The sequence below is a fragment of the Cydia strobilella genome, chromosome 20, assembly GCF_947568885.1.
Source record: "Cydia strobilella chromosome 20, ilCydStro3.1, whole genome shotgun sequence".
Lineage (NCBI taxonomy): Eukaryota > Metazoa > Arthropoda > Insecta > Lepidoptera > Tortricidae > Cydia > Cydia strobilella.
This window is the reverse complement of record NC_086060.1, coordinates 869,174-894,741: the sequence shown is the minus strand read 5'-3', so window position 1 is coordinate 894,741 and position 25,568 is coordinate 869,174. Positions and strand designations below refer to the sequence as shown.

The 25,568-nt window shown below is 36.4% G+C and overlaps 1 protein-coding gene and 1 non-coding gene across 2 annotated transcripts in view; one reads left to right on the top strand and one right to left on the bottom strand.

Annotated features, from left to right (window-relative positions):
• The window catches only part of LOC134750580 (alpha-2C adrenergic receptor), a 661,861-nt gene that overhangs the window by 480,372 nt on the left and 155,921 nt on the right, over nt 1-25,568 (top strand). The window lies entirely within an intron of this gene.
• On the bottom strand, nt 21,729-21,800 carry Trnat-ugu (transfer RNA threonine (anticodon UGU)). The gene has a single exon. It is a non-coding gene; the product is annotated as a tRNA-Thr (tRNA).

Here is a 25,568-nt window from a genome sequence, read left to right as displayed (position 1 = left end):
ACTCAATCTAAACCATGGGGTCCCAGCGCGCATAAGTTGTTTGCAGAAATCGCGAAGCGTCTGGTTGACGTAACTGGTGACCGAAGAGCTGGCGGCTTTCTCGCACAACGTATCAGCATTGCGATACAGCGGGGAAATGCCGCCAGCATCCTTGGTACAATGCCTCAAGGGCCTATTTTAGATTTAAGCTAGTTATTAATTTTGTTTACGTAGTACCACTGTATATATCTTGTATGTAAATAAATTTGTAATTAATAAAAAAAAAATCTAAACCATAATCCACATTTATATTTTGTTGTTTTTTTTTTCGTTTACGTTAGATTTCGATAAAATTTGGTGAAAACAGATCCCTTTCTGTACAATATTAAGCGTAAATTCATCGTGTTTCCTACAAAAGCTTCCGCTGAGCTGCGAAACCGTATGGAATTTTCGTAACTTAATCGAAAATGACATGTGTTTTTTTTTGTCCCAATTTGGGATTACGTATTTATTCCGTCCAGAATGAGGAGCGCTTGAAACTTACCTAATATTCTATAAATTGTATATACAAATGTCAATCACAATGAAAAAATTGCAACAATTTGCGCAATTTTTTTTGCGCAATTGGTAACGCATAGGACCGGCAATCCAAGGATGTGGGTTCGAGTCCCACGTTGACCAGAGTTGATCATCGTTGATTTTTTCATTGTGATTGAGATCTGTATATACAATTTATAGATTGTAATAATGTGGTACGTCCCACAATAAAAAAGGAAAAATATATTAACATTTACCTAATATTATCAAAATCTGACCAAAAATAAATCGACAACAAATTAAAAATCGACCGTAATACTATAGGTAACCCCAAAGTACAAAGCCATAACCGCTCCCTATTTAAAAACACACATAATACTTTACCAACATTAAATCAGTACATAAGTATATATTTACTCGTAATATAAAACGTTACGTTAACTTTTGTCTCAATCTTACTGTTTTATTTTCCACTTCTCGTAACACAAAGGAAACTCGTTATTTTCTATGACACGTCTTAACCCAGTTTTAAAGTAAAAACGCACTAAACTCTAGAATGTGGGTCATAAAAGCTATATAAATGCAGATTATTTTAATCAAGAGAGTAAAAGGGGATTATACAACTTCAAACATAGAGTTGCTCTAGACTGAGGTGCTAAAATAATGCATTTTGTATTAAAGATTATACTGAACTGTGTCAGAAATCTTAATCTTAGCATTCAAACACAAATAATTTATTGTACGAAAGTACAATACCTGGACCTGGTGGATTGCCTGTGACCTCTTCACGCTTTAACCGCTAAACTGATTTAAATGAAATGGAGATAGTTTGAAGCCCAGGAAAAGTTTTTATCCATCGTCATCGTCCCAGGCAGATAAAGTCCCGGGCATAAGCTAGTAGACTTATATAGTACATTGTCCATAAAGGGCAGTAAACAAGAAATTACGAACGAGTGTGAATTAAAGCCCGAAGCAAATGTTTTTTAATTTTTTTATCATACTTGTGAGGAAAACGCTGAAAATAATTTTTTATTTATTTTGCGCCTTAGCAAAATGAAGAGCTTATATTAGTATAAGCTGTGTTTGTAAAAGTACCGACTGCGCACAAAAGCTGGTGTAATGTGTTTGTCGACAATGATATCTCCTTCGCTCAGTGTTTGCGAGCAGGTGTGACAAATTACCGACGTAGATATAGGACAATGTAGATACGGCATGCTTAGTGCTTAGCTGTTTCTTAAAAAATACGTTTTTACCCTCTTTATGGGTTACACCAATTAATTAGGCCTGTATCCCTGTATACCCAAAGTAGTACAGCCTGTAAAGTAGATTTAAGGACCTTCTGGACGGCATGAAATATAAAAGTTAAGGATATTGTTAGGTTTGAAGTCCCACTAGGTCGTCTGTATTTATTTTTTACACATTTTTCAACAAGTATGAACTAAGTAGTTTTCACTTTTCCCATTTCAATAAAACAGTATTAAAATATAAACTTGTTTTTTTTCCTTACATGTCCATGGATTTGTTGTAAAGTGTTTTTAGTAATGGTAGATCAATCAACAATCATATCTGTACAGCTGTGTGCGCTATGACAAATTACTGTATCGAGGATTGCTAAGCTAGATGGATGCGGTATCGTATTAAATAAATAAATATTATGGGACAATATTACTAGATCAACCTAGTCCCATAGTAAGTTCTAAATAAAGAAGACATCCCCCTGCACCAATACCAACACCAACCAGCGACACCAACACCAACACCAACAGCTGAGCAATTTCATTGATGAAATGAGTGACGGATTGATCGTCATAAAAATTCATATGTATGCTATCTCGGGGCACGTTCATTTCTAGGAATTTCATGTCGATAAATTAAATTTCGGTATATATTTATTAACCGAAAAATCCTTGATTACTTTAAAGAGGTTCGATATCATGTCTGATATCGAGCTAAAAAACGAAAACTGTCCTTAAATGAAACCAGTGTGTGTCGCCTATTGAACCGGTTCTGCTGTCATTGGTTGTTGTTGTTGTCCTAGGACACCCCGGAGATGCATAGGGCCTCCACAAGATCCCTCCACGCCTTTATATCTTGAGCAACCGTCTTGGCCTCGCTCCAGCTAATTCCTACGGCCCGCAGCTCGCTGCTGGAGCTATCACTTGATCGCCATAATAAATACCGTATCCACATAAAAAATCTCAACACTTCTTACATCCACGACAAATTACCGCAAAATTCGGCTTACGCGGCCGTTTTCTCAAAAATAATGCCTCAAGACGTCATAACATGTCAAGGGTTCCGTACAAAAGGAGGGTTCCGTAAAGCGGGGTTCCATATAAAGGCATAGCGAATGATTGTTATCTGCGTAATTTATTATCTTTAAGCTTCAGGGTTTTGTTGGATGGATGGATGGATGTTTTTAAAAGCAGTTTCGGAGAAACAGGGTAAAAACTTGATGATTAATATTGTTGGGATCTAAACAAGTAGGTATCACCAGGGACCTGCCCGGTATCCCCTACGAGGATTTTGGTAATGCTTTGCTTACCAAAACCGTTGCCAACTAAAACCCTTTTAAGCCCTTCATAATACGGGTAACCTGATACCCGTTCGATACCCGTTCCTTAACCGGCCCACTATCACTAGACTATCAGTCAGCCGGACGATATCGGCCTGTCAGTTGTTCGGAACTAAACTCTAGAAGTATCGATTAAAAAGGGGCCCACTAACTATCAGTCCACGGGCCTGTCAGTTGTTCGGAACTAAACTCTTGAAGTATCGATTAAAAAGGGACCCACTAACTATCAGTCCACGGGCCTGTCAGTTGTTCGGAACTAAACTCTTGAAGTATCGATTAAAAAGGGGCCCACTAACTATCAGTCCACCGGACGATATCGGCCTGTCAGTTAGAACAAAAAATTAACAGTTCCGAACAACTGACAGGCCGATATCGTCCGGCGGACTGATAGTCAGTGGGCCCCTTTACGCTTATTCCATTTCGTCGCTATACTTACTCAACCTCATATCTGCAACAATCATTTGATGGAAATGTCGCTTTTGAATCATTCGGAATACGGGTGTTTTTGTCATCAAATGAGTGTTGCAGATACGAGGTTGAGTAAGTATAGCGGCGATTTTCAACTTTCTTTTCGTAAAAATACTTACATATTACTTATTTATGTTTACAGTGAAGTACTGGATATCTAGCGAGTTGACAGCACACATTTCATTTTCATTTTATTTGGGAAGGGGATAACCCTTTCATTTTAGCGGTATCTCTGAAAGAGAAACCCCTACCTAGAGCTAAGTCAAATTAACGGGTAAGCAATTCATAGTGAAGACCAATAGTTGGGGCTATCCGATTAACGAATAAGCCATTTTAAGGCTTTTTTCTGGGAAGGGGTGGATCTGGGTATCACAGTCATAATAATATAATCAGTAGGTAAAGACGTATAATTATAACGTTCGTGTTTATACAAAATGCTAAAACGACACTTGGATTGGGCAGTTTTCAATTTCTTTGTATTATAATTTCGAGCAATGAAAACTAGTACCAGACTGATGTTACTTGAACGTTCACGTAAAATTTCATGTTATTTCAAAATGTCATTTTAAAAAGAGAGCGTAACTTCTATTAAGGCGCTTCGCGCAGTTTTTGGCCAAAAACTGTTACTTTTTAGAGCTTATAACTTCTAAATGAGTCAACAAAAAATTATGAAAAAAATATATATGCATCTTCACTCTATGCACAACAATCGTAACATTTGACTTTTTTCCTGAAATTTGTAGTTTCACCGAAAAAAAAATAACACGACAGGCCGTTTTGCGGCTAACTTTGACTATAACTACTAAACGGCTTAATCGATTAAAATTATTTTTAAACTAACAAAAATGTTTTAACAGGTTCTACAAATGCAACATAGCTTTTGTTAAACAAAAAATATTTTCTTAAGAAGTCGAGCGTTTTTCCACATTTCATGCGTATGCAGCCTGAAAATGGCGTGGCCGGCAGTCGTGTGCCAGCTTTGAGACGAGGAGGCTGTGTCGCTCGTTAACTATTAATGGCATTAAATAAAACTATGAAAACGGATTATATCGCGTATATTGAATTTATAATACATCCCGACGTTTCGAACCCTTTACAGCGTTCGTGGTCAACGGGTGACTGAGGAAAAATTACAAAGTGCAAAAATACCCACATACTAAAATAATGAACAATCATAGACTACAAACTTTAAGGCTGGTTGTACATGCAAAATCGGTTCATAAGGCTAGTTATATATATATACGCGATAAAAACTACGCCGGCTCCAACCCTACACCACGGACCCGAGAAGATTTAATTCCCTCCTAAATTGTAGGAGGGTATCCCAATATGGGACCGGCAACAAACTCGGCGGGACACATCTTTTCAAAACATCAGAATGTCCAGCATCATCCAACACTAAGGTCTCACAGTCTATGTCTCGCTTGCTCCTTTATCAGATGGACTACAGGATCCCAAGCTGGTGATAGAGAAAAGCCATCTTCCCTATTAAAGTTTGGATATTTCTTAATCTCAATGGCCTCGCGCAGCATATATATATAAAATACTATGTGTATGGTCTAGGTACTTCAGTGTATGGTGGCGCCGCCTATTTACTGTTTTATCTCCATACAAGAACTATAGGTACTGTAAAGGTTTGCAAGCTTTACAGCCTTTTTAATCACTGACTGGCAACAGGCACACATTTTAATTTATAATCTGATCTCGCTGTCAGATGGAACGGGTGTGCAGAGTGGCATTCCTTAAGACAGTCATTGAGGATAGCCGAGTTGTTACTCAGCTAAACATGTGAGAAAAAAGAATATAAAGAAGATCAACGAAGTGTGTTTAATCGAATTTAAATTATCGTGAGACATATTAAGTTAACTAACTTAGCGATTTCACTCACGTATTTTTAGTCACTCGCGCGATATGTTGTTGTGTCTCAAAATATTTATCAGTACGGTTTTTACTCACTATTATTTGGAGTCGTATATATATATATATATATATATGTATATATGTGTGTGTATATATATATGTATATTCTTTATTCGGAATATTTTGAAATATGTCTCACGATAGTTTAAGTGCGAATGTTGTTGTGTGTTGCAAAAAATGCGTGAGTGAAACCGCTAAGTTAGTGAAGTGTGTTTAATTATAATTGTCCTGAAATATTAAAGTGACTACTCGAACTTCTTCTATTTTATCAACAAAATTGTAAGCCAAATTATTTCTCTAAACTCTATATTTCACAACATTTAACTCTTAAACTTTCCTAAGTTAATCCGTCATATACATTACCACCATTAAAGACACCCGAAGACTCGAAGAATAATGTTTTGCCAAACTTGGCCCACACAGTCCGGAATACAATTTGCGCCTTCATAATTCACTGTTTATTATTTCCAAGTTTGTTTCAATAAGCCTTTAAAGCGGGGTATGGCGCATGTTGAGAGAAAAAGCGGTTTTCAGCGGCTTCTTTTTCCTCGCGTTATCCCGGAATTTGCCACGCCACGGCTCATGGGAGCCTCGGGTCCGCTTGACAACTAATCCCAAGAATTGACGTAGGTATTTTTTAGGAAAGCGACTGCCATCTGACCTTCCAACCCAGAGGGGAAACTAAGCCTTATTGGGATTAGTCCGGTTTCCTCATGTTTTCCTTCACCGAACAGCAACTGGTAAATATTAAATGATATTTCGTACATAAGTTCCGAAAAACTCATTCGTACGAGCCGGGGTTTGAACCCGCGGCCTCCGTATTGAAAGTCGGTTTTACCGCTAGGCCACCAGCGATCAGCGGTTAAGAGCAGCTTTCCGACTGAAAAAATACACAAAAAAATTTGAACTGTCCAAAATGAATTACACGTAAATATCAAGAAAAAGGTTCTTGGGATAGATTACAGCTCGCTGGCAGACATAAGGCTGCTTATATTTTTGCTGCTGCTCTCATGCATGAGAAGAGGCGTCTGCCCAGGAGTGGGATGTATATGTATACTATTAGAAGTATTAGAACATATTAAATTATTTTTAGAAAATATTTTGATTTGTTTTTATTTCTAGTAGAAACACTAGTATATAAATTATAAACTGAAATATAATTATATCATATACTAAAAAAAAGTGACCAAGGCCTCCAGTGCCCCAGGCTGGAATCGAACCAGTGTCCACAGCACAGACAGCATCAGTGTCAGCGGGATGTATATAGGCTACAATATTATAAGTTTAAGGGTTAATACCAAAAACGTACCTATATTATACCTTTTTTACCTACAAGCTACTGAATAAAAGCAGGCAACATGCCATTCAATAATCTGACGAAAATATGTAGAACCAGAGGCCAATTCAAACTTACACTTTGAAATAAAAATAATCTCTATATGATGTCATTTTGTTCTTACTTGCATCTCGCTCGCGCCAATACAGTATTATTAAATATTACATTTCCTCCCGCTATCTCTTATGCTTCGTACCATTTTTTGAACTCAATAATTCACTCACGAGCGGCACGAATTCGAAAACTGTTCTCCGCTTGTTACTCTTGTTAGCGACGGAATGTTATTATACTTATTATAAACGTATTTGTCTTGCTCTCTTTTGCAAGTTTGTCCAAAGAATAAGTTATGTTTGTGTGCGGTTAAAATAATAATCAGTTTGTTGTTTTACAAGGCGGAAACGAAGATTAGGCATTTTTATACACCTCATCAGAAAACAACATATTAGTTTACCTTCAACTTCAATAAACAACTTGTATTTTATAGGGAATTTCTGCCTACTTCTGTCGCGTATCACAAATAAATATTCACTCAACAATGTATTTGTAACATGATTTGTAACATAAATACCCTTGTATCAACAATTCATATGTTTCTATGAAGTTAAATATTTAATTTACTTTAAATTATTTACTTCTACAGTGCTGTTTTTACCGCTATTCTTCAAAAAAATAAAATCTTTATTTCAGAACATTCAAAATTCAGAAGATTGTGTCATATCATTATGTTTATCACTTATCACTTGCATCCTACCTTCAAAACTCGATATCTATGCTCATTGCCGTTCGTTCATATTTGATAACTTCAAATATGATATGTTAAAATATGATGTTCACAAATGTTGCGCTTAATATTTATGGAGCTATTTATTCATACGTTGTATTGGAGGCGTTTATTATTATTAATTTTAAGACTATTGAAGTGGAATGTCACATTATAGGTGATTAATTAGCGGGTACAATTTCGATTACATAACAAATCTTTAAATAATTAAGTTACTGTGAAGAATTAATTTTATTTGTCACTTTTTTTAGGATCTGTGCCCTACATGTAGTACATAGGCCTCAATTAGGTTTCGACTCTTGTCGGTTTGACCGAGTTATAGGGCTACCAACTGTGTGTTATGTGGTTGCACCAACCACAGTATGGACTGACTAACGTCCCTCACCAGGGAACTACGAGATTTTCCATACATTAAAATTTCCTCATCATAATTTAAGTAGCTCTTGTCGGTGGAGTATTCGCCAGTTTTCGCGGTCTTCGGCCAGGTTCTTTAGGTCCCGTAAAGACACATTTTAAAATTTTGAAATCCAGTCTTCAGTAGGTTGAACTCCGGCTACCGTCTAGAATAACTATAACTATTATTCATACGTGTTACAGCTAGCCAGTTAAAAAATCAAGTAGGTACCTTTTCTTGATCAGTAAAAAAAAACCCTTATTAATGTATTAAGCTTTCCGAATATAATCGCCACTAGACGAGGTTATACATATGTAGTCGATTTTTTTGTTTGACGCTTATCGCTCTCGCTACCGCTCGCCGCTTGCGCCGCGCCGTAAAACTCGATAATTGCGCTCACGAGCTCAAATACTTTCAGCGTTTGTTAATGAGGGAAATTTTCGGCTACGGCCTGAAACTTTGTATGAAGGGGTGTGACTTGCTGGTAGTGATGCTCCTTAGAATTATTCCAGTTAAAAAAAAATGTTTTTCACAATCATTTATTTTGTGAAAAACGTACATAATAGCATTACAAAGAAAATTAAAAAAAAAAAATTGCAGGGTTTACCACGAAATGGGCTCGCCTCAGCATAATGCCGACCCAAGTGTCAGCGCTGATCTTCCGGCGAGTCCATTTGTGGGCCACGATCGCAGCTGTACGGCACGGCCTCGTAAAATTGAACGCATCCAGTTGCGGCGAATGATAGCGCCGTCGGAGCTACGGGCATGGAGACTATATAAAGGAGCCAAATCTCTATGTATGAAAAGTGTCCATCAAAAACAGTAATTAGGCGGCGCCACCATAAAACGAAATACTACCAAAAACAACCTACGTAATTTGGTCAGGTTATTTGTTGCCTTATATGGTTCATGTTATACTCATGTCCCAGAGCCTAACTAGCGCCAGCGGAGTGATTAGGAACTATTATTTAAAGCTGAAAGCGGTCACTTTTGCAACAATTCTGCCATAAGAGATTGGCATCCTTTCTATACCATCCATAGTTACGGGTATGACAGATAACCTAAAAAAGACCTTGCCGTACAGGGTGCTGAATATAACAATCAAGAATATTGGAATAGTTTTTCGATGCTTTTTATTTATTGCGTTAAGAGGATTATTTCTATAGAGCCTACCACGAACATTGTAAATTGAAGTCTTCTTATCTGCCTCTATCGCTCTTGCATATCAAACGATAGATAGACATCTGACAAAATTACGATTTTTGATGTTGGTTGTATATAAGATTTTTTATATCATTGAACGTAATAAATTAATGAAATAAAACTATGAAAACGGATTATATCGCGTATATTGAATTTATAATACACCCGTCACTCGTTGACCACGAACGCTGTAAAGAGTTCGAAACGTCGGGATGTATTATAAATTCAATATACGCGATATAATCCGTTTTCATAGTTTTATTTCATGAGTAACTATCGCGGTAACCGAAGACAGTAATAAATTAAAATAAAAAACCTGAAAATAAAATGTTTATAACAGTTTATTTACTTTTAAATTATTAGAAAAGAAAATAAATTATAAAACTGAGATTTAAGTAGATAGAAGTAAATACTAAAGTTTTTTTGTGATATAATGATCTTTCAAATGTTTTTATGATATCATAATTATTATTTTTATTCTATAAGTTCTTAGGTACTTTTAATGGTTTACGTAACGAGAAAATATATCTTGAAGAGTATAAAACGTAAACATTACCAATATTTCTGGACACATTAAGAATTTTTTTATTGTCAAATTATTGTTTGTGTATGTAATATGATTTTAAGTGTATTCACTTACAAACATGTGTTTCGGGTGTCCATGGGCGACGGTAATCGCTTACCATCAGGCGATTCGTCTGCTCGTTTGCCTCCTTTGTCATTAAAAAAATTATCCTTAAAAATCTTTAAAAAAATTTTTTTGCCACAAAAATGCTTCCAAAGTGGTACATCACTATTTGTGGAACATGAGCGTGATACATTCCTGTAAGTGATTGAAATCAATACGATGTACTCAGACTTACCTACATTTCGTAGAAATCCCTGTGATATAATATATTTTCACTGATTCCTTTGAAATGTAACTTTAAATCAAAAAGGGAAAAGGGTTCTCCAAATCGTTAAGGTACTTGTACATGTTTAGTTCAAAGGTTGTGTTGTTTATTACGTACGTACGTAGTCATAAATTAAAATAAACTACCAAAATGTATAATTTAAATTTTATTAATTATCACACATATCTAATTATTATCGGAATATATCCTCGCATCAGCACCGGGATGTGATGTATTTGCAAGTAGTTGGATGGATCTGTGTAAAGAATGTATGAAGTACTGTGAGGCGATGGATAAGCGTGAATCATCTGTTTTGTATTAGTTTTTCTTTCTTACATTTGTTCTGTTGTCCTTTCTAGACTGTATCATGTACCTAGTTTGTATAAATACTTTCTATTATAAATTTCTCAGTGTATTAGTTCGCTGTAATGCTGTGTAAATTTTTAAAATTAATAAAAAAAAAACTACGAAACTGCTATAAGCGGTTAGGAAGAAGAGTGGGGCGCGTCTTCGTGGATGGGGCCGGCCAACTATACACGGGGGCTAAAAAATAAGTGCATTCCTGTTTTCAGGGAGGTTTTGGGAATATACTGAGCAACTTTTACTATGGGACCAACCCCGAAATCGCGGAAAAAATTTGGCTGTTTCATACATTTTGGCTGGTACATTTTCTGTGTAGTTTTTTTTGCGATTTCGTGGTTGGTCCCATAATAAAAGTTGCTCAGTATAATCCCAAAACCTCCCTGGCAACGGTAATGCACTTATTTTTTAGCCACCCTGTTGTGTAGGCGTTCATGAGAGTTATTATTTTAGGGTTCCGTACCCAAAGGGTAAAAACGGGACCCTATTACTAAGACTCCGCTGTCCGTCTGTCTGTCTGTCCGTCTGTCTCTCACCAGGCTGTATCTCATGAACCGTGATAGGTAGACAGTTGAAATTTTTACAGATGATGTATTTCTGTTGCCGCTATAACAACAAATACTAATAATTTTTAAGAAAAAAAAACCGACTTCAATGGGGGATGCCGCTGAAAGTTCACTTATTGTTGATGGTGCACTCTTAGATTCCAGACAATGAAATGAAAAAGACAGCATCTTTTGCCTAATAATGTAAAAAAGGAGGTAAAACCACCCACTTTTCTAGTAGCATTTCGTTTCTGTAGGGGTCGCAGTTCTAACCTAACCTACTTTTCTGATAGCATTTCGTTTCTGTAAGGGTCACAGCTCTAACCTAACCTACTTTTCTGATAGCAGTTCTGTTCTGTGAGAATCGCAGTTCAAAACCCAACCACCCACCTAACCCACTTTTCTAGTAGCATTTCCGGGTCCGGATCAGAGTCCGGGTCCGTGTCCGGCTGTCCGGGTCCAAGTTTGGGTCAGAGTTCGGTCCGGGTCCGGGTCCGAGTTGGGGTCCATGTTCAGACCCGGGTCCGGGTCCGAGTCCGGGTCCAAGTTTAGGTCTGGGTCCATAAGGAAGAGAACAAATCGCCAAACGTGAACGATGTGTCATTGAAGAGTTCCATTCTGATAATTATCAGCAGTTTCCATTTCATCAAATGTCACTTTTTCAAATATAAATGCTGGATTTGTTGATAAAAAAACAAAAATCACTATATGTATGCCTTTCACATTTGAGGAGTTCCCTCGGTTCCTCGTGGGTCTCATCATCAGAACTCGAGCATGACAAAAATATGTCTTAAAAACTTAAGTTGCTTAACAAACATAAAGAAGAGAACAAATCGCCAAACGTAAACTATGCGTCATTAAAGAGTTCCATTCTAATCATCATCAGCAGTTCCACTTCATCAAATGTCACTTTTTAAAATGGTAGTGCTGGATTTGTTTATAAAAATACAAAAATCACTATATGTATGCCTTTCACATTTGAGGAGTTCCCTCGATTCCTCATGGATACCATCATCAGAACTCGAGCTTGACAAAAATGTTTCTTGAAAACCTAACTTGCTTAACAAACATAACGAAAAGGACAAATCGCCAAACGTGAACTATGCGTCATTGAAGAGTTCCGTTCTGATCATCATCAGCAGTTCCACTTCATCAAATGTCACTTTTTAAAATGGAAGTGCTGGATTTGTTTATAAAAATAAAAAAAAACACTATATGTATGCCTTTCACATTTAAGGAGTTCCCTCGATTCCTCATGGATCCCATCATCAGAACTCGAGCTTGACAAAAATGTTTCTTGAAAACCTAACTTGCTTAACAAACATAACGAAGAGGACAAATCGCCAAAGGTGAACTATGCATCATTGAAGAGTTCCGTTCTGATCATCATCAGCAGTTCCACTTCATCAAATGTCACTTTTTTTAAATGTAAGTGCTTGTTTTGTTGATGAAAATACTAAAATCACTATATGTATGCCTTTAACATTTGAGGAGTTCCCTCGATTCCTCATGGATCCCTCCATTGAAATCTTGAAGTCGGTTAAAAAGTACGGAACCCTCGGTGGGCGAGTCCGACTCGCACTTGACCGGTTTATTATTAATATGTTTGATTCTCGTTTGCAGCATAACGTGGATTTCATATACATTACATGAACATAAATTCCCATAACTCATTTTAACCCTAAGTCACTTTATCTAGAATATAGGTTATGCTAGACTTCATAATGTGCTAAATAGCGGCATGTCCGCATACCGTCGGCAAATATGAGCTTACTCCTTAAACTATGTCGGCACGATATTTAGTCTAGTGGTCGTAGTAGTGTGGTTCAAGTCACGAGCTGTAACGATAAGTACTGCAATGTTCTGCCACCAGAGTGCAGCATTAGCCTGTTTAGTAAACCATAGAGTAACTTATACATACTGTACCTTTAACAGGTTTTTGAAAAGTTTTCAGAGATAATAAAATATGACATTGATGTATCAAGGCGGTTTGTTTACAGAGAGGATCTACCGGGAAACGCGAATCCGAAATTTCGCTATCTAGCTGCCTCTTTATCGCTCCAATATGCAAGAGTGAATAATTCATAGTATCTCACTGCTAAGCAAAGGTCTCTTGATTTCCACTACTCCCGTTGATGCGCTTTTGTCAATTCGTTGTCAATTTAAAATAGATAATTAATACGCTATCGCTTGTAACACAGACCGCTTGCGCTCGGAATATGAAGCTCGCTATTTGTGTTTAGCTTAACTACGGCCGCGTCAGCAAACACAACACAACACTCGCGTGTCCACTGTGTTACTAGGATGATGGGACCGCATATATTACACTCACAGACCACTTACCCTACTCATAGTGTTGTGTTCCTGCCGGTAAGTAAGGTTGCCAGAGCTCAACGAGGGTGCGTAGTGTTAGGGTTGGCAACGCGCATGTAACTCCTCTGGAGTTGCAGGCGTTTATAGGCTACGGTGACTGCTTACCATCAGGCGGACCGTAAGCTTGTTTGCTTGTGGCGTAGTATAAAAAAACACATTATGTCACGGTTATAAAGACAATTTCATTCAATCCGACCCGCGACTTTGACTGTGTAGAAGTTGTTAGTAATTAAATAGGACATTTTAAGGGTTAATTTTTTTCAATAATCAACGCTTTAATATGTATATTTTTTTGTTTCCAGGTAAGGAAACAATTGAAAAGTAGGCAGTGATTATAAAAGGTAATGCTAAACATTGTTAGAAAACAACTCATCGCCCGAAAAACGTCCACTGCCTGGTCTCTATTTCCTAACCTAAACTATAATAGTATTTTGTGCAACAGGTATATATTAAAATAATAAGGGTTGTTAAAATTCAAAAAAGTTACAAAACGAAACGAAGTTGAGTTTTGTAAAGCGGCCCGAGAATTTTAAGACTTATTTATAACAGAAAACACTGGAAATTCTGATTTTTACGTGAGTCGGTGAGAAGGGTTTTTATATTAGTAAAAATTTTGTTGACAATGTTGACATTTCTGTTCTGACGTATGAAATGTCAACGATGTGTTTTGAAATTGCATCGACTCAACTTGTGCGTTCAGAATTACATTTAACATCATTATAAAAAAACTAACGTTTCTTATGGAATTTTAAGGTTTATGACTTAAAATGATTAAATAAAGCTAAATTTGGTATTTTTTATTAGATTCTCAAACCATTTATTTAATGATAATTAATATCGAACGAACCATTATTATGAGCGTTTAACGTTTTGTTATCTGTCAAGCTACTTAAACACGCTCCATCCAAGGTCAAATTACGTTTCCCACTAGTGGATAAAATGCGTTTTTCCCCGCTTGTTTTAAAGGATATAAGACGGCTTTCTGAGCTAGTGAGGGGAAAAACATATTATACTACTTTTACCTGTAAAAAAATACCAAATTACCATGTACGGTGTACACATACCTTAACTAAAATTTAAACGCCGTTAAACAGTTTAAACACATACAATTACCACAATTCATTCAAAAATTAAATTACACACATAACAAATCTTAAATAGAGAAATTAAAAACGAAATAAACATCCCAACTTTATGTAGCAGAAAAAGTATAATTCTAAATTACCCGCGCCAACCGTTAGCGACCTCTGCCATCATAACTCAGCCAGCGGCGCCAAACCTTTTCGTGAATTTATTAACATGTGACACGTTAGGATGAGAATTAATGTTTTTATGCTTTTAATTGAATGGGGTTGGCAACATTTTTGGGTTCCGTGCACAAGTGTTTCCTGTGGGACCATATGACTAAACCACCGCTGTCTATTTGTCTGACCGTGGGCTCCCATCTCACAAATTATATTGGTTGGCAATTTATATACGGTCAGAATTTAAATTTCTGTTGCCGCTGTACCCAAAATAATGATAGCCAAAATATATTTAAAATATCTTCTATTCCCATAAACGGGAGTTTGACCTATTATTAAATTTTGAAGTTGTATTTGATAAAAAAGTATCCCTAAAAATTTGTGTTTTTGACCGTATTTATTATGCATTTTGTTTTTAATCAATAAGTAAACCACAACGTGAAATTTCGTGTTATTACAAATAATACTACATAACAAAAACTGATCAAAATCGGTAAACTACGAGTTGGAATTGGAATCAAGAAAACCACAAAAGTTATAATCGAGTTTAAACGTCGTGGGTCACACGTCACGTTAAGCTAACTTTACGATTAGCTCACGTATTTTTTAGCCACTCGCGCGACATGTTTCGGAGAGTCTTTAAAATTGGTAAATTAGCCATAATCCACCAAAACTTGCATTTGGTGAATTAGTTTTTTTTTTCTTGTGTAATTTAACATTTATATTTATGTAATTATTTTTTGTAATTTTGGGTTAATTTTATTGTTTGTAAAAATTGACATGTAAAAGTGCCCCTGTGGCCTATTTGCTGAATAAATGTTTGATGTTTGAGCCATAATTAACCAAAAAATCCAATTGCAAGCCGAGTCAACTTCTTCTTGTCACTCGTTGCTATGGTTACGTTCTCCTGGGACACTTAAAATCCTGGTTTTATGATATTTAAAATAATCAAACTTGCTTCTTTATGGCAGTTGTAAGCCCTTTCCATAATTATCACATACAGTATTAGTTGAACGTAGTATTATACTCAAAATTTCTTATAACAAACTATGCTAATATTGTCCCCTGTCTGCTGGGACAGATTAACAAAGAAAAAGTTGTTTCATCCTAGTACAAAAATTAAATACAGGATGTAACAAAAATAGTAGGGACCCGTTTAAGGGCATATTTGATATCTTGTTCTAATTAGGAACAAGAAGAGAAAAAATATTGATGCCAGTCCAAGTCCAAGTCGGCCAACCCTCCATACACAGACCAAAAATGTTTTGCATCAAAAAATGTTTTCTTCAACTTTGTCCTGATCAGAACACGATACCGGATTTTAAACGGATCCCCACTATTTTTGTTACACGTTGTATAATCTTGTAAAATGGTACGAAACCCGCCCCGCGAGAGACCGACTCGCACTTGACTGTTTTATGTGATAAAAACCATATTTGGCTTTAAAGGAAGTTGCAATTCACGTTTTGATGGACTTATTAGAATGGGGCGCGCAACCTTTTTATATTTGAGTAGCGTTAAAAAGGGTGATGTTAATATGTTTTGATAATACAGTTAATTTCATTTCGAATTTATTTATTTATTTCGTATGGCCAAAGATAGATATAACTCCGTAATAGATGGATACAGTCTAAGGAAAAAACGTGCCTCGAAAATCAAGAAAATTTGATTCTCGTTCAGAGGGCGCTACTAGCTTTGGCCTACTGTCTTATAGATGGCGTTGGCGGTTTCGTTTGTTATTTAACAATTTAAACGCATATCAGTGAAAGAACATGGGGCAAAATCATAAAAATAATTAATGCAAATAAAAAAAAAACATTTATCCATATTTAAATACATTTTATCGTATTTTTATAAATCTTCATTTTTAGTTTTAAAGTGTGTCGACAGATGGCAGTGAATTTACTGGGGTTACAAAATTTACTATGACAGTACCGCTCTAGTATAAGTTACTCTATGGTATGGCTTTTATTCCTGATTTTCATTTACAATTTATGTAGGTAGTTTTTATACATTTCGAATGAAAGTTTTATAATTTACCAAAGTTTTACTGGGGGAAAAATATAATTGAGAACAATATCATTAATGTGGAGAGATAACCTAGGTAAACCTCTAAGTAGGTAATTTAATATCACTTCGTTGGAGAATTATAGACCTAAACTTGTTTCTTATACCACCTCGGGTGAAAACTGTAGCCTATGGACGCCTGCAACTCTAGGGGTTTTTTTAACCCCCATCGGTACTGTAGCCCTACACATATACACACACAAATAATTTAGCGTTACGTTTTTAATTAATGAGAGCTATTTATATTTAATTCAAAGGATAAACGCGGCATTATGGTACTTTAACCAGTTATACGCGGACGAAGTCACGGGCAAAGCAATTACTCATATAAAAGTCAAATAGTCCAAGTAAAATACTTTAATAACCGATGTAAGCAAAAAAAACGCTGCCTCGAAAACAGCTAATTGCCACAAAAAAACGCAAAAACGAAACTGATTCATAAACATAATCCAGAATAAAACTTCTCCAAATCCCATCCCTTGCGTTGCATAATTTTTCAAATGAACCAATCAAAAATGAACCCTGACACCTCGTAAATAAGCCTCAAAATTAATTACGATCGAATAGCATTACGACTTTTTTTCTACAAACGGCCGGTATTGATTATAAGCTGTTCGTCTCGCTCTAATTCCTTCTGGTTTGTTTTATTTTCTCGCTCGCACAGAAAGGGATGCTTGGAGTATACTTTTACTGTAAAACACCTTTCATTTTGTCTCCCAACAAGCCTACAGGGTTAGCAGAAAAAGTTAAAATATTTAAAATAAAAAATAAAAATACATATTAAATTATATAATAATATTATATTTTTGAAATATAAAAATGTCATCTATTTGTGTGTAGTAATTTGACTGATGGTGGCAATTAAATATGTAAATGTACAAAATTCAACTTTAACCAATGACCATTACCAATTACCAATTTTAATTATTATTTTATTTATACCTATTGTATAGGTACTGCGTTTGAAATGTTGACGAAATCTAAAAAAATCTTTGAATTGGAGGGAGGTGGTAAAAAGGTACAGGTGGTAGTTTCTAACCGTTGTGCCCATATTCTCTTTTTAGGGTTCCGTTCCAAAAAGTTGCAAAAAGAACCCTTATGGTGCGCCTCTGTCTGTCCGTCCGTTTGTCACATTGTTAAATATCTCGAGAACTACTTAAGCTTTCGATTTGAAATGTGGAACAGTCATGAAGAACGCTAACCCAAACACATTGAGTGTTAACAAGTTTGGGAACAAATCAAATTATTTTATTAAATATTTTGATTTGTGTTTTTTTTTTAAGTAGTCACACTACTATATTTTTATTTTGTAAACTCCAGTGCGTGACCGTGACTCATTTAACATATTTTAATATTATGTACACTTATTTATTAGCTACATGCTTCCAGTCAGCTGTTTATATTAGATATTTTCGTATAAGTAGTGTGTTTTATCTAACTGCTTTATTCCTCAACTTCCTTTCTCCTCTTGGCTCTCATGCAAGAAAGCAGACGACATAAACTACAAAATAAGTAAAATTATCGGGCCAATTTTTATTTAGTAGTAGTTTTTTTCCATCAGATTTTGCGAAAATTTTTGTTAGTTTGAAGTTCTCATTCTGGACTAAAAAATTTTTTTTTTTGTTGCGTTACAAAAATTTCCTTTGTTTTCGCAGAATAAATTTCACCGTATTCCTACGGTGAAATTGCGCTTAATTACCAATTTTTATTGAAATCTGACGGGAAAAAATCTACTACTTATAACATAATTAAGGTTGTCTGGAAGAGATCGCTTTTTAGCGACAAGACCGCCTGTTGTTTAACCTCTTCTTTTCTGTATTCTTTGTATTGTGTTCTGTAATGAGGTGTGCAAAAAAATGTATTTGTATTGTATTGTATAATTGCAAAATAAATGAAAGTTATCTGCCGTTTCTGCCGACGCTACTCGCCACCGAGTTTGAATCAATTTAGCACGTTTAAAACAGCCCGCAAGCCTCTTTATCCGTATTGCATCACCTGGATGTAGCTTTGTGAATTCTACCTTATATTAATGGCAATAATTTCGAGCATAATATGCTGAATTGCTAAAACCAATTAACAGGCAATTCACTAATTTTCTCATTTCCACCCCCCTTTCCACATAAAAACTATCCTATATCCTTCCCCGGGACTCAAACTATCTCTATGCCAAATTTCAACTATTTAAATCCCTTCAGCGGTTTAAGCGTGAAGAGGTAACAGACAGAAAGACAGAGAGACAGACAGACAGACAGACAGACAGACAGACAGACAGACTTTCGCATTTATATTACTATTAGTATGGATTTGTAAATGTATTGACTTGTAAAAGAGGACTTGAGGCCCACTTGCAGAATAAAGAATAAATTATTGTATTTTGAATTTGAAAAATCTCACGGAAGTTTTTTACTTGTTATGTGCTTATATGTGCCATTCTCAATCAAAAGGGTACTTATTGTCAACTTTATCGACAACCGACAATGTGGTACCTTTTGGTTAAAAACGTTACATATTTAGCTACAGTTTTATGGTCAGAATGAACAACTTTTCTCATTCTTCAAAATAATTATTACTTTTTTCTTAACTGGTATATTTTATATAAATCCTTTAGATACAAATCTATGATTCCTTTTTAGGGTTCCGTACCCAAAGGGTAAAAATGGGACGCTATTAGTAAGACTCCGCTGTCAGTCTGTCCGTCTGTCTGTCTGTCACCAGTCTGTATCTCATAAACCGTGATATCTAGACAGTTGAAATTTTCACAGATGTATTTCTGTTGCCGCTATAACAACAAATACTAAAAAGTATGGAACCCTCGGTGGGCGAGTCCGACTCGCACTTGGCCGGTTTTTATTAACTTCGTAACTCCGTTACGAAAAAGCAGTGTAAACCAGTTTGTAACTCCACATACATTAGCGCGGTATTGCAATTGGGTCGGATTTTTCAGCGCTTATTGCATTCCTTTCGACGTACGGTGCTTGTGTGGGTGCACACAAACGTGTGGACGTATGTTGGTTGTGTGGGTGCACACGAACGTGTGGACGTATGTTGGTTGTGTGGGTGTGTGTGTAAGTGTATGCGTGAGTTTGGGTTTTAGTCTTATAGGGGTTTTAGTCTGTTATGTATAGTTGCAGGATTTGTATAAAGTTTTCGCTTTTGAATATACCTAGTTCTACTGAAAATTACCATTATAAATAAATAAATATGCTTTACCGCACTAGTGCGATAATTGGCACATAACGTAACTATGTCGAAAATTCGTAAATATGTATTGTAAAACGTTATACGGATGCTTAGATATTTAAAACTACGCAACGGATTTTGATTCGTTTTTTTTAATAGAGAGAGTGATTCAAGAGGAAGGTTTATATGTATAATTTGTAAAGGTTTTGTGTAAATTAGTTGAACTACACGTGCGAAGCCGGGGCGGGTCGCTAGTGTGCGAATATATTTTTCGGACTGGTATCGTAATGTCCTGTTATTGCACCACAAAAGAAAACAAATTCGAAACAAACAAAACAAAGGCGGTCTTATTGCTGTAAGCGATCTCTTGCAAACAACCTTTAGGAAGCAGGATCCATTTTACGAATTGTTCGCACCTGGCTGTTGTAAATCCGCACTTACACACTGCACTTTAAGGTTCACTTCCTATACTTCACTGTATCACTGTCACTTATTTTTGGTTACTAATTTGACATTGAAAACTATTTGACTCCATTGTTCCAGGAAAACATACCGTTAGCTAGTTTGCATTTTAAAAAGAGACATCTAGCGATCAATTCAGTAACAGATTTATAGTATGTACAATTATACGGCAATTTCAAATCTCAACACGAATATAAATGGGAAAGTGTGTCTGTCTGTATGTTACCTCTTCACGCTTAAACCGCTGAACCGATTTAGTTGAAATTTGGTATAGTGATAGTTTGATTCCCGGGGAAGGACATAGGGTAGTTTTTATCCCAGAAATCATCCGTTCCGTACCATTACGCAAAAACGGCAAAAAAATTACGTTTGTTGTATGGGAGCCCCTCTTAAATATTTATTTTATTCTGATTTTAGTATTTGTTGTTATAGCGGCAACAGAAATACATCATCTGTGAAAATTTCAACTGTCTAGCTATCACTGTTCATGAGATACAGCCTGGTGACAGACAAACGGACAGACGGACAGCGGAGTCTTAGTAAATAGGGTCCCGTTTTTACCCTTTGGGTACGGAACCCTAAAAAGCTTAAGAAACAGCAATTATTTTATTATAGTGATAATATTTCACAATTCCCCGGAACTTTGGCAAATAAGACACGGCTGTAACTCAGCATCGTTCTTAATTGCCAAAACGTGCTCTACTTGAAATTGCACTTACACATCTCTGTATTAATCTTGAAATAAACGAGTGACTGCCGCTCACACCGTACCTACTGTCACAGGGCGGACACGCTACATTAAAAATCACTTGCGTTTCTATGTGTGAAAGGCATGTCTGTACACGCGGCATGATTAGATTAGATTAGATATTTATTCTCATAATATGAAATTACATTATAAATTATGCTAGACTAATCTACATGAATTTATATTATGATATGATGATGATGCGTCATTATGTGTGTAAGTTGCTTAAAAATAGTACTGAGCGGCCGGCAAACGGCCGTCAATCTGCATGCCGCGGGGCGAGGTAATAGGGTTGGCAACTGTCGAAGGTTTGCAGAGATGGCGCCATCATAGCTTGCCCCTTTTTCTATGAGATTTGGCTTAAAGGGCTGGCATCTAGGGCATTAAAAAAACAAAAATTTGACACAATTCTAGGGATTGACAGGGCAAGCTATGCTGGCGCCATCTGCTAATTATTTCGACCGGCCAACCCCATTCGAGTCGGGGCGGGGCGGTGCGTAGCCGTTCTGTATGATAATACTATTACCTTTTCTGTGCTACTGTTAAGGTGCAATGGGTTCAGCCAGCAGTTTTTGAAAGGTCGTGGCACTTTTTTAGATCATAATATGGTTATAAACTGAAATAGGTCTCATACACTAAAGAAAAAGTGACCAAGTCCACCGATGGCCGAAGCGGGAATCGAACCCGCGTCTTCAGCTTACACGGCTAACGTCCTGACCACTAGACCTCCCGGCCACGGCAGTACCCGTCCCAAGTTCCCTGGTGTATGCTATCTTTAAAAGGCCGGCTTTGCCTTACTCTAAGGGCGAGCACGTACTGCTTGCACCTCCTATACGAATCCTTTACTGGCTTACGGTATAGCGAGAGAGATGGCGCTGCCATCTATCCACCTAGAGACTAGAGAATCTAGAGACCTTTCTATAGTAACTACTTTATTTGGAAACCTGATTAAACGAGTTTCGCCTGATAGAAAAAAATCACGAACGTATCATTATCATTTTTTAACAATTTTTGCTCAAAGTAAAAAACGTTAAAATTGCTTCTTAAAAATGCGCAATTTAACTTTTGATTGAACTCATCGATTACCTAATGCTCAGCTAACTTCTTCTAGAAAATCACTGCATGAGATAAGTGATAGAGCTGTATGTAAATTTAAATTCTGTTTAGAATTTACAAACAAGCATACGGCCCTCCTGAAGGTAATACCTTAGCCTATACGCCTGCAACTCCAGAGGAGCTACATGTGCGTTGCCGACACACTCCGCACCCTCGTCGAACTCTGGCAAACGTACTCACCGGCAGAAACACAACACTATGAGTAGGGTCTAGTGTTATTTGGCTGCGGTTTCCTGTAAAGTGGAGGTACTTCCCCAGTCGGGCTCTGCTTTAGATCTGGAATGACATCCGCTGTGCTGTGCCCTACCACACAAAGCGAGAATGTTTTCAGTGCGGTGTAAGTGGCGGCAATACCTCATAAATAACATTCCTTTGTATGTTAATATAATAATTTTAGGGCTTATAAAACGTCTGAGCATGCGTATTGGGCTGTTTAGGAAATTAACCCGACTGCTGTGTGCTTAAAGGTAATGTGAACATTATTCAATTTTAAATGTATGAATTTCACTTTAATTTTGACGTCGTACATATTAACAGCCTAATATTAAATTTATCCTTCACAACTCAATATAAACTACCGTAAATTATATGAATATAATTTATTTATTTATATTTACTGTATTATTAACAGTTTTGTATTCTAAATAAGCTTTGAAATGTACCTATAAAACTTTGAGTTGTATAAGATATGGTTTTTTTAGTATAGTTTTTTAATTTATAAAATGCGATCGCATTGTGTGAAATTGCGCGCAAAGTTTGATATATTGTTTATTTAATTTATATCTGTGAGTACCTGTATCCTGTAATTGGCTTTGTATTGTTACCTAAATAAGCATAATGACTTTGTAGCGCTGCTGTTGGTATAGACTATCATGTAACATTTTAAACTTTCGCGGTTTGAACACATATTAAATCACATTTACAAACGGGTCTATCGCGAATTTATTTTGTTACCTTTATTTACCGACGTTTCAACACAGGTTTCGCTCAAACCTCAAACTTTAAATGCACTTTTCGTGGGGTAGTCACACAAATCTCTGTTTTGACATTTTGCTGGGACGTCAGTTAGCCGCGACCACGACCAGTGAAACCTGTGTCGAAACGTCGGTAAATAAAGGTAACAAAATAAATTCGCGATAGACACGTTTGTAAATGTGATTTAATATAGTCTATCATGCTTAAAATGTAAGCATTAATGTACTTATGTTTAGCTATAAATCTTTTTTTTCTCAAAAATACAAACGTACATATGTACATAACATTTTATTCAGGTAAAAAATAACAAACAATAAAAATTTACCGGAAAAAAACTAAAAAGAACACTTAAACCCATCCGTTAATCCTTTCATCTAATCTATTGTCCGCTACAACTTTTCGCTGCAATCCAGTGTACTCGACCGGCTACTTGCTTGCCACTTGAAAGGCGAGTGGCACTCAAAAGACGTTTGATCTATAGGGTTATTTTCCTGTAACGATTCGAAGAGGTTTGAAGGAAAAAAGTATTCGAGCGCTTAGGAATAATGGGTTGATGATTTTATATTAGGAGTTCTAGACAGGGTTACATCTAAAGTTAACTGTGTGTGTGTGTTAATTAACTGGCCCCTTCAATAGTTAGTCCCCTTCAAGTGTTGCATTAAAATAATTAGTTTCATTAGTAAATTTTACAACACAGTAAAAATATTAATAAAATTTTGAGTTCAAATTGATTAATGAGAGCTACCGCGTTTAATTTTGCCGCTAGGGGTGCTAGTGTACATGAAGGTATTTCAAAATGTCAAATGCATAGATGTTATATATATATATATATAGTTATAGTATAGTTATCGTTATTAAGGATAGTTATGTATATAGTTCTAACACTTAGATAAGATTATTTAAATTTAAGGTAATTACTAACCCAATGATCCCCGATGGTCTTAAATAAAGAATTTTATTTATTTATCATTATTTGCGGGTTTTAAGCTTTTTTACCGCAAATTTTACCTCCTTATTAATAATTGTGGTAAATCTTTGTCCATCTTTGATTAATCATGGTAAGCTCAATAAATGTGGTATTCGCTATAAAAAGGGACCTTATTGTCGATGGCGCTTACGCCATTATAAACGATGCTCCGATAAAAATACAATGCCGCGAGACGCTGTGCGGCGTAAGCGCCATCGACCATAAGGTCCCTTTTCATAGAAAATGCCCCAAATGTTAGTGGTATAAAAATAGTGCCAACTAAAATAATGCAAAATTAAACAGGTTGAAAAAATGGCACATTTAGACGTTAAAATACCTTTGTGTACAAACACAGATCAACACACAAAAACAGATCTCAAAATTCTTTTATGCTTAAAATTAAATAAGCATAAAAGAATTTTGAGATCTGTTTTTGTGGACCTACATCTACAGTGGCGCCAACTGGTGTGCCAAAAACGGTGGCCCTCATCGCTCCTGTTTTCTTTTTTTTTGCAATTTTTTTGTGACCCTTTTTGCCACTTTTGTGTTATTTCTAGTCAGGATCACGAGCCCTTTTCATCCTTATAGGAGAAAAAAAGTGTCCCAAAATTTCCATACATTCTTCAAACTTTCCTTTTTGTTACCGCCATACAAAGTATATGGGAAATGGTAACACAATAGGAAAAAACCTTGGGACATTTTTTTTATCCCATTAGGATCGAAAGAGCTCATGATTCTGAATAGAAATACTTACTTACTCTTACTCCTCTGGCGCAGCGACCCAGTGTGTCTTGGCCTCCAACACGACAGTTCGCCACTGATCCCGGTCCTGTACAGTTTCTCGCCAGTCTTGGACCTGGAGCTCGCGCAGATCAGCGTCCACCACATCCGCCCATCGGTACCTAGGTCGCCCGACCGGGCGGCGTGCTGTCGGTTTTCCCTCAAACGCTCTTTTCACCGCCCGATCGTCTCCCATTCGCTCCAGATGGCCGAGCCACCGAAGCCTTTGCGCCTTTGTCACACCAATGATGTTTGGTTCAGCAACTAATTGTTCAATTTCGGCGTTTTTGCGGATTCTCCAGCTGCCATCGGGTCTCTGCGAATAGAAATAGGTAATACAAAATTTGTGAAAAAATACAAAATTTATGAGTGGATTTTTCTTAAAGAAACCCTCAGCTTAGTGCATGTTCATGGAAAAAAAATACACTAAAATCGTAGGACAGCGGTATTTGATCCAACCAATTATTTTTGAAAACACTCATCTTCTATTTCGCAGATAAATTGCAAACATGGCATTTTTCATTTCCAACTTATATGATAAATACGTATTCAATATAAAATACTACATACATTATTTCCTGCTGTTAAAATACAGTATCTGGTCTATTGCCACTAAATCACAAGTAAAGTAGAAAGAACAGTAAATCACTGAAAATGTGCATTTA